A 9,807-nucleotide genomic window follows, 5' to 3' on the forward strand; every position below is an offset into this window, starting at 1 on the left:
GAGGTCTCCCGTTTGAAATTACAACCGTGCTTCAACGATGCACTTTCGATGCTCCATGGCTCGAGTGACTCCAAGTCACAGGTCGCACTGCACCCCAAGCTAGCGACAAGCGGGAATGCGATGGCGATTTGGCTTTTCTAATGACAGATTTACAATCACTTACGTCGTGCACTTTGAGGGCAGGGAGTAAACTGTATGTGCAACGAAAATATGTTGTATCCATAACATCTGATGAAAAGATATGCAATGAAATGATCATGCCCGTGCTTGTGCTATGCATGAATCATTAACTAGTCTACTTGCTAATTACAACTATTATGTACTACTAGTCCATCAACCCGTGCTCCCGCACGGACTAATATTTTTAAAAGTTATTCTATTAGAAAAATATTTAGAAATTAGAATCCTAGCTAATAATAAAAAATTTACCTACTACTCTCTTATTTGTTTAATACTTCAACATAATACTTATATAGATGTGCACTTATCTTTTTTCAGTTGTGATTGATTTTTAATTAGTAATTATTCTATACACTTTTTCATCCACATTCACACTTTTTTCATTTTGTATCACACCTCCATACATTGTGTTTAGCATAAAAATTAATATTTTTCATCACTTCCTCACATACATGTATAAATGAGACTACATGGTACACCCATCATGCGTATATACCTTAACTTAGTATTTCTATATTAACAATGGCATAGATAGGTAATTAGAATTATATATTAATTTACTTGTGGATATTTTTGATGAACATAAAGATAATTATATTAATATTTAGGTGTTTACTTTAGGTTTTTTAATAATGACATATATGGGTAACTTAGATATAAATTTAGAATGGCATTTTAAGTTATACTTTATAATGATATGCTTGGGTAAATTGGATGAAGATTATGGGATAACTTTAGATTATTTTTATAATGGTAGAGCACAATAATTTAGATATAGGTTTAGAGCTTTACTTTAGAATGTTTTTATAATGATAGTGGTGGGTAAATTTTTAGAAAATATAATAGACTAGTAACTATGATTATTAGAGTTTACAGAATTGATGTTTGAAGTTTCTGATTTTTGTGAGAATTTCTAAGATTTATCTTTTTTTCCTAGTGTGTCTCTTGAGAACTAATGCGGAGTCTTCAATGGGAAAAAATAGGTCACATTACTACAAAACTACTACCTTAAGCTACCTCTCATTTGTTAAACATTTGAACATAATACTTATATATATATACTTATTTTCTTCGTCTGATTGTGATATATTTTAGTTAGTAATTACTCTATAATATTTTCATCCACATTTATAATCTTTAATTTTTCACTTTGCGTTGCAGGCATGCACTTGAATTTGTTTAATGGATCATAAGTTTGAGCTATAATTTTTATATTCTCATCACTTTCTCTATATCTTTATAAATGGTGACAGACATCATGCCTATATACCTTAATTATTATATCATATAACAATAGTGTAAGAAATAGACAATTTAGAATCATATAATTGTGTATATTTTTAATTAAGGTGGTTTGGATTCAATATTTAGTATTACCTCATGTTATTTTTAATAATGGCATATGTGGGTAATATAGATGCAAATTAAAGGGATTACTTTAAGTTATTTTCTAAGTATTAGTGGTGGGCAATTTAGTTAAAAAATTAGGGGTTATTTTAAATTATTTTCTATTAATGGTATAAGTGGGTAGTTTAGATGAAGATTAGGGAGTTACTTTAGTTTATTTTATATAATGGCAGAGGTTGGTAATTTAGATATATATTTAGAGGGTTACTTTAGGCTATTTTCATAATGGTATAGGTGGGTAATTTTTTAGAAAAACATAATAGATTCAATGGCTATGATGATTTGAGCTGTTAGATGGTCAGATATTTTATTTTTTTTGAAATTTCTAAGATTTCTTTTTTTTTTAGACTGAGGACGTCGGCAAGCTGACCTCATGAACTAATCCGATCATAGCAGCAAGCTGGTTCAAATTTAAAAGGAAGGAAAAAGAGCTTTAAAGGACGCTTCAAGTAGAAAGCTTACCTCCGAGAGATAGGTTAAAGAATGGTAGCAGTTGAAAAATTGGCAAACATCAGCATGTTTACATCACATTTACCCAAGTAGTAAGGCATCGTCACATATGTTCAATGATAGAGCCTCTGTCTCTATCACTAATTCACTATCGATGTTGGAAATGGTTAGAGAGCATGGACGGCTGCTGGCTGCTGCCCAAGCATATTCTGACCTCGAGTAATAGGCCTCCAGCTACTACCCTGCCGCCCTCTCCTTTTCTTATGTCACTCTTGTTCTTATCTTACATGTCCCCTAAGGTATATCATCAACTTATACGAAGTTGGATACGGCACTACACGGATTATAGTTCACGGGCAGTATCGGTTACGAATACGGAGGCGAATACGAAGAGTCAAATAAAGGTCACTAGCTAACGAGCAAAAGCTGTCAGGCACCATAGCCCATAGACCAGCTGAATGCTAACTCCATGACTACAAGCTAGCAGTCAAGCAGAGAGTTGGTGAACTCATGTCTGTATATATGTGAATCGTATTCAGCGATGCAATCTTTCTCATTTGAACCTGAGATTCCACAATAATGTTTGGATTGCAATGTCCTTTTTTATGGCATACTTGGAAAAGGCGGAATTGTTGAATCTTCCTGATGAGGATTGTCAACACTCAACAGCACAAGTTGCATCAGAAATTGAGGAGGAAATTTATCAATGAAAGAGAGCTTTATTTTCGTGAATTTCTAAATTGGAATGAAGATGACAATGCTATCCGAAAGCAATAGATTTTTGCATGGAATAATAGATTGATTAGGGTATACAATATGTACAAATATGTAGACAACTCTTGGTGAGGTTTATAGAAACATAACCGACCAAGAGATAAGACTGCCCATCCTAATCCATCTAAGGCACGGTAGGGAGCCGGCCTGGGCCTGGTGCACAGCCAGGGTCCATGTACACACACAGCACATACACATCTTCTAACACGCCCCCACAGTCTGATCGTCGGCAGCTTGAACGTTCAAACTGGATCTGAACTCTGTGAACACTGAAGAAGGCAGGCCTTTGGTGAAAATGTCGGCGTACTGAGAGCTCGTCGGAACATGAAGAACGTGGACATCACCAGTAGCAACGCACTCATGAACAAAGTGTAGATCAATCTCCACGTGTTTTGAGCGCCGATGCTGAATGGGGTTCAAAGACATGTAGACAGTGCTGATGTTATCGCAATAAATCAAGACGGTGCAGGCGCAGAGGAACATGCAGCTCAACTAAAAGTTGGCACAACTAGGAGACCTCAGCAACGGCATTGGCAACCGCCCAATACTCAGCCTTGGCACTCAAGCGAGAGACTGCAGTCTATCGCTTTGAAGACCAAGAGACCAAGTTTTGAAGACCAGGAGACCAAGTTGTCGCCCAAAAAGACTGCATACCCGAAAGTGGACTTCCGGGTGTTCGGGCAACCAGCCCAATCAGCGTTGGAGTAAACCAGCAAATCTGACTGAGTAGAGGGCCGTAGATGCAAACCCAAGTGAAGAGTGCCACGAATATACCGCAGAATGCGCTTCAAAGTGGCAAGATGTGTAGACAAACCTGTTGAACCGCATAAGCAATGTCTGGGTGAGTGAAGGTGAGATACTGCAGAGCACCAGCAAGCCTCTAAAAATCAGTCCCATTGACAAGCGGGGCACCGTCAGTAGCATACAGCTTCAAATTTGTATCCACCAGGGTGGAACAAAGCTTACAATCAGTCATATCAGGACGCTCCAGAATCTCCAACATAAACTGGTGCTGAGACAGAAGAAGACCATCACCAGACCGCGGAACATGCATACCCAGAAAATGATGAAGTTCACCAAGGTCCTTCATCGAAAACTCCCGCTGTAAAGCATCAGTAGTGCGATGAAGAAGAGGTGTCGAAGACACCGTGAGTACTATATCATCCACATAAAGGAGGAGATAGACCATGTCGTCGCCGTGGTGGTACACAAATAGGGAAGTGTCGATCTTGGCGTCCACAAAGCCGAGTTGCAGCAGGTGAGAGGCAAAGCAACTGTACCAAGCACGAGTAGCCTGCTTAAGTCCATACAGAGAGCAATTCAACTGACAAACATGATCAGGACAGGTGGAATCCGCAAAACCAACAGGCTGAGCACAGTAGATTGTCCCTGAAAGCGTCCCATGAAGAAAAGCATTCTTCACTCCAACTGATGAATCGGCCAATGATGAGAGAGGGCTAGAGATAGTACTGTACGGATGGTGGCTGGCTTAACAATAGGACTGAAAGTCTCAGAAAAATCAATCCTGGATCACTAAGTGAACCCGCGAAGCACCCATCGTGCTTTGTAGCGCTCTAGAGAACTGTCGGCATGAAACTTGTGCTTGAAAACCCACTTTCCAGTAATAACATTGGCCCGAGCAGGACGTGGTACAAGATCCCAAGATCCCACGTGTGATTGGCCAGCAGCACATCGAACTCCTCCTGCATAGCCCGGCGCTAATTGGGATCGATGAGAGCACCCCGATAAGTGCAAGGAACTAGGGACAGTTGGGAGGAATGAAAAAGTGTTGGCAGATGAAATCCTAGCTTCTCGTGCGTCGTCATGGGGTGCTGATTAGCGACAGGACGCACGGGAACTGCACCGTGAGGAAGAACGGCCGGAGCAGGAGGCTGGTGAGGCTGTCGAGGGTGCCGAGAGGACACCAGGAGAGGCTGCTCGACGCCGAGGCGGCTGCCCGGTGAGGCCGAGGCGGCGTCGGCAGCAGGAACCTTAGGGGGTGGTGATGAGGAGGGCGCAGGAGGTGCTAGGGCCGCGAGCGAGGGGAGGGGGGCGGAACCGTGGGCGCTTGCCCGACCGGTCGGAGCACTCGTCGGTGCGGTCGGGGCGCTCGCTCGACCGATCGGAAAGCTCACCGGTGCAGTCGGGGCGTTCACCCAACCGATCAGAGAGCTTGCCGGTGCGGTTGGGGCGTTCGCTCGACCGATCAAAGCGCTTGCCAGTACAGTCAGGGCGCTCACCTGAACGATCGGAGAGCTCACCAGTGCGGTCGGGGCCGCACCCGCGCGTGGCGCGGTCGTGGTTGGAGCAGTAGGGAGCGCTTCGGTCGCAGTCGGGGCCGCACGTGGCAGTGCGAGGACACCAGGAGGCGCAGCTGCACGTGGCTGTGCGAGGACAGCGGGTGCAGCTGAGCCGCCAGAAGCAGAAGCCAAAGGTGCACCGTGTGGAAGTCCTACAGTAACAGAGATGGTGCCGGACCAATAGGGGGCGGCACCACATCAGAAGGCTCCAACAAAAAATCAAAGTTCTCGTTAGCTGGGGGCGGTTGCTACTGAGAAAAGGGAAAGGTAGTCTCGTCAAACACGACATGGCAAGAGATGATAACCCGGTTGGACAAGAGATCAAGACAGCGGTATCCCTTGTGATGAGCAGAACAGCCAAGAAAAATGCACAGGGTAGAGCGAGGAGCGAGTTAGTGTGGCGCAGTAGCGGAAAGATTCGGATAGCAAATGCAACCAAAAATCCGGAGATGGTCATAATACGGTGAGACACAAAATAGACCCATGTGCGGCGTGGAGGAGCTAAGGTTTTTTGTGGTTAGAATGTTCAGTAAATGTGTGGCAGTGTGCAGAGACTCAACCCAATAGGAGGGAGGCATACTAGCCTAAAAAAGAAGGGAGCGGACAACATTGTTGATGCTCCGAATCATGCGCTCGGCCCAGCCATTCTGGGGCGATGTATAGGGGCAGGACATGCGAAGATGAACCCTGTGAGTGAGGAAAAAGGTGCGTGTGCTAGAGTTATCGAACTCGCGGCCGTGGTCACACTGAACAGCCTTCATAGTGGCACCAAGCTGAGTACGCACAAAGGAGAAGAAGTTACCCAGAGTCGCAAAAGTGTCAGATTTGAAACGTAAAGGGACGAGAACAGTCATTAAGAATGAGCAAATAGTATTTATAACCAGACACACTAGGAATAGGTGACGTCCACAAATCGCAGTGAACAAGATCGAAATTACTAGACGCTCTACAAGCAGAGGATTGAAAAAGGGAGGCACGTGTGCCACCCTAACTGACACGCATGACAGATGGTATGAATGTCCTTATTACAAAAAGGAATAACCGAAGCGACTTTGGACAAAACTTCATGGTCGGGATGTCCGAGACGACGATGCCACATAGAGGAGGTAGACACGACAGCAAGAGCATGGGCAGTAGGAAACCGCAGGGGATAGAGTGGCCCGGAGCTATTACACTTGATGATCAGCCTCCGAAACGCCAGATCCTTCACAGAGCAGCCATCGGGATCAAATTCAATAGAACAATTGTTATCAGAAGTAAATTGGCAAACAGAAATAAGGTTCTTAATAAGTTTAAATGAAAGTAGAACATTGTTAAGGGACAAGGAACCCGGAAAATGAGTTGCGCCAGTAGCTGTGACAAAGAAGCAAGGAACCATCACCGACAACAATTGATGAAGGAAAGGGATACCGCGGATGAGAAAAATGTGAAAGAGTACCAGTGTCTGAAGTCATGTGTGAGGTGGCACCTGAATCAAGATATCAGTCATTCATCTGCGACTAGTTGAGGGTCATGGTGCTAAACGTCAAGGTGAGGGACTGCTGATCCTAGGAGGAGGGTAGGCCCATCATGGGATTGTAGAACCCTGGGGGCACCTGTTGCGCCTGCTGCCCTAGGTAGGGCGCCTGTTGCCCCATAAGGGGGGCCTGAAGGCTCTGGAGCTACGCCTGCTGCTGGGCGAGGAGGGCCTGCTGCGCCTGCTATTGAAACACTGGTGTGTGCGCGGCTGGATGGGGAGGAACGACGGCATGCTGCCAAGGGCCCGGGTACATCTGAATTGTATCGGACCAGGGGTTCCATAAGAAGGGCCAGGGGCAGGGGCCTGGGCGCCGGTGGCAGGGGCTTTGGTGCCGTTGCCACTGCCCTACCGCTGCTGACCGCCACGACGGCCCCTGTCCCACTTCTGCTTGGAGGAGGGGGCCTCCCTTGCCGCCCCCTTTGCCGCCCCCAGAGCCGGAACCCCCGGCAGACTGGTGGGGAGGTGCAAAGGGGCGAGAGGAGCTAGTGTTGACGCCGGTGAGCAGCGCCGTGGACGGAGTCGAGGAAGGAGGTGCCAACATGAGCTCCTCGAGAAGTAGATCGTCACGGGCCTCCAGGAAGGAGCGAAGAGGATGAGAGCGCTGGATGTCGCGACCGATGGCGGCGAACTTCTCGTTGAACCCGCAGATGATGTTGAGGGTGAGGGTGTGGTCGAAGACTTGCTCGCCGAGATCACCAAGGGTGTTTGCCATGCTCTTGAAGTGGCGGCAGTAGTCTGTAATGGACAAGTCGCCCTAGATGAAGTTCCGTAACTTGGCGTCGAGGTAGAGGGCCGGCGTCTCCCGGTTGTCGAGAAACTGCATCTCACTGGTGAGCTAGGTGTCGCGGGCGGTGGCGCCGCGCTCGCCGCAATCCATGACGACATTGATGAGGTCGTTGGCAATGGTGCCATAGAGCCAAGACCGGACGACGCGGTCCATTCGGCTCCAATCAGGAAAAGCCAGGGCGGGAACGTCATGGAGAATGTGATCCTGCAACGATTACTTGTCGACGGTGAGGAGAAACTGCTCACGCCACCGTGAGTAGTTGTCGGTGGCAGTGTAGAGGACGACGGGGATGAGGCTCCGAATGTTCTGCATGATGACGGCTTGCGCGTGCAGGTTGAGGACGGCAGCAGCCTCGTGGAGCATCATGGCCTGGTGAGCATCGGGCGCCTGATCGGAGAGGTCGTCGCTGGCATCCTTCTTGTCGGAGTCAGGCGGGGCACCCTTGCACTCCTGGGCAGCGCGCGCTAGGGCCTCGCGAAGGTGGGCATCGATGGCATCGCGCTCCTGCGCAGCGGTGGCGGCCTCGGCCTTAGCCGTGACGGCGCGAACGAGGGCAGCGGCATGAGCTTCCTTGCGGGTGGCACGGCGCTAAGCAGCGGCGGCGGCGCTAGCATCAGCCGCACGCTTGGCGGCCTTGGCGGCAGGGTGCCGGCCATGGAGAGCAACGACGGTGGAGAGCCGGTGCAGGATCAGCATCATGGGCAGGCGCGCTGAGAGCAGCGCCGGCAGAGGCGCGCTAGGAGCTGCGCCGATGGAGGCGCGCTGGAGTGGCGACGGCGGCGCGCTAGGATGCGGAAGGTAAGGAATCGGGGATAACCCGGACTCGTGATACCATGAAAGCAATAGATATTGCGTAGAATAATAGATTGATTAGGGTATACAAACATGTACAAATATGTACAAATAGTCATCATAATCATGAGCTGGTGCATGGATGGCAAGAAATGATTGGATCTTTAACGGCATTCACCAACAATTCAGGGCACAATAATTCATTTCAAGCATATATTTACTCTGGTTATTCACAGAGTAAAAGACACTTGGAAACAACCTATGTCTCAATAGCTAGATCAGAGCTTGTAATTTTTTTAATCTTCTTTGTTTCCTTCTTTGTCTCCTAATTTGGTTAGTATGAACCTGTAAGATACTCTCTCTATATATATAATCACTAGGGGAACTCCCCCGTTTGTTTCCTCAAAAAACATGTACAAATATATATAGGCTGAGGTTTATAGAAATACAATTGACCAAGAGATAAGACTGCACATCCTAATCCATCTAGAGCACGGTAGGAAACTGGCCTGAGCTAGGGTCCATGTACACACACAGCACGTACACATCTTCTAACAGTATCACAAAGGGAGGCTTATCCGCAATCGCACATTAGCGCTAGTTGTGTCCTAGTAGTAGCTTGGCTTTTCCATCCAAGTCTTGGCTTTTTAAAATGGGAAGTCGCTGAAAAAACTTCCTGAAAAAGCAAAAATTATGGGGCTGTCGTCTGAGATCGAGTACGCGGCCCGGCTGATGTGCTAATCAGCGACACCCTTTGTCTAGTTTTTTATCATAATTATTGCAGTACCTGATGTAGTAAGTTCCCTAAAACCTTTTGATTTCTGTTCTCCTCGTCTCTTCTAATGTATCCTTTCGCCAAAAAGAAAAAAACCACAATCGCTATGTAGATTAGTTTTTTTTATGAGAACACTATGTAGTTTAGTTTACGAGATTCATAATTTCATACAAGTTATTGTGCGTACAAGGATGCAAGCGGGCCTGCCTGCAGGCGCCCGCAGGCGACCCGCATCAGCCAGCTAGCTAATCTAATTATTCATGCAGAGTCCCGCCAACACACTTGCTTCCTGTGTTGCAATGTTCTGCTGGGCTTCGCCGGAAAAAAAAAATAACAAGCAGTCCGCGGCGCGACAGAGCTCGACACGGCGCACGCTCCGGCGGCCTGTCTCCTCCTCCGCGCGCCCAGTCTCCGCCATTAGGATCTTTTCATCCTGACATGATTCAGAGTGAAGAAGCTATGTGCCTGTGTCGTGTCTTGAAAATAATGGTTGACGTTAGCACTACGTACCAGTAAAACCTGCGCCTGAAAAAAAATTTGACGTTTGCTTTGGAACAAGTCATCTCGAACACTTACATGTTGACTCATCAGGGTAGCGAGCGAACGTGTGATGCAGATTGACTGCGATCTTCTTTTTTGCCTGCCACGACTGATCAACAGACCAGTGCGGCCACGAGAAGTCTGGACATTCATGTTTCAAATTTTCAGGCATCCTTTAGAACATAGAGATTCCATAGTAGGAATTTTTCAGAAATCTCACAGAAATCAATTTAAGCTCCCACGTGACTGATGAAATATATAACGTTCTAAAAGGAAGAGACCG

Source organism: Setaria viridis, chromosome 1, assembly GCF_005286985.2.
Source record: "Setaria viridis chromosome 1, Setaria_viridis_v4.0, whole genome shotgun sequence".
Classification (NCBI taxonomy): Eukaryota; Viridiplantae; Streptophyta; class Magnoliopsida; order Poales; family Poaceae; genus Setaria; species Setaria viridis.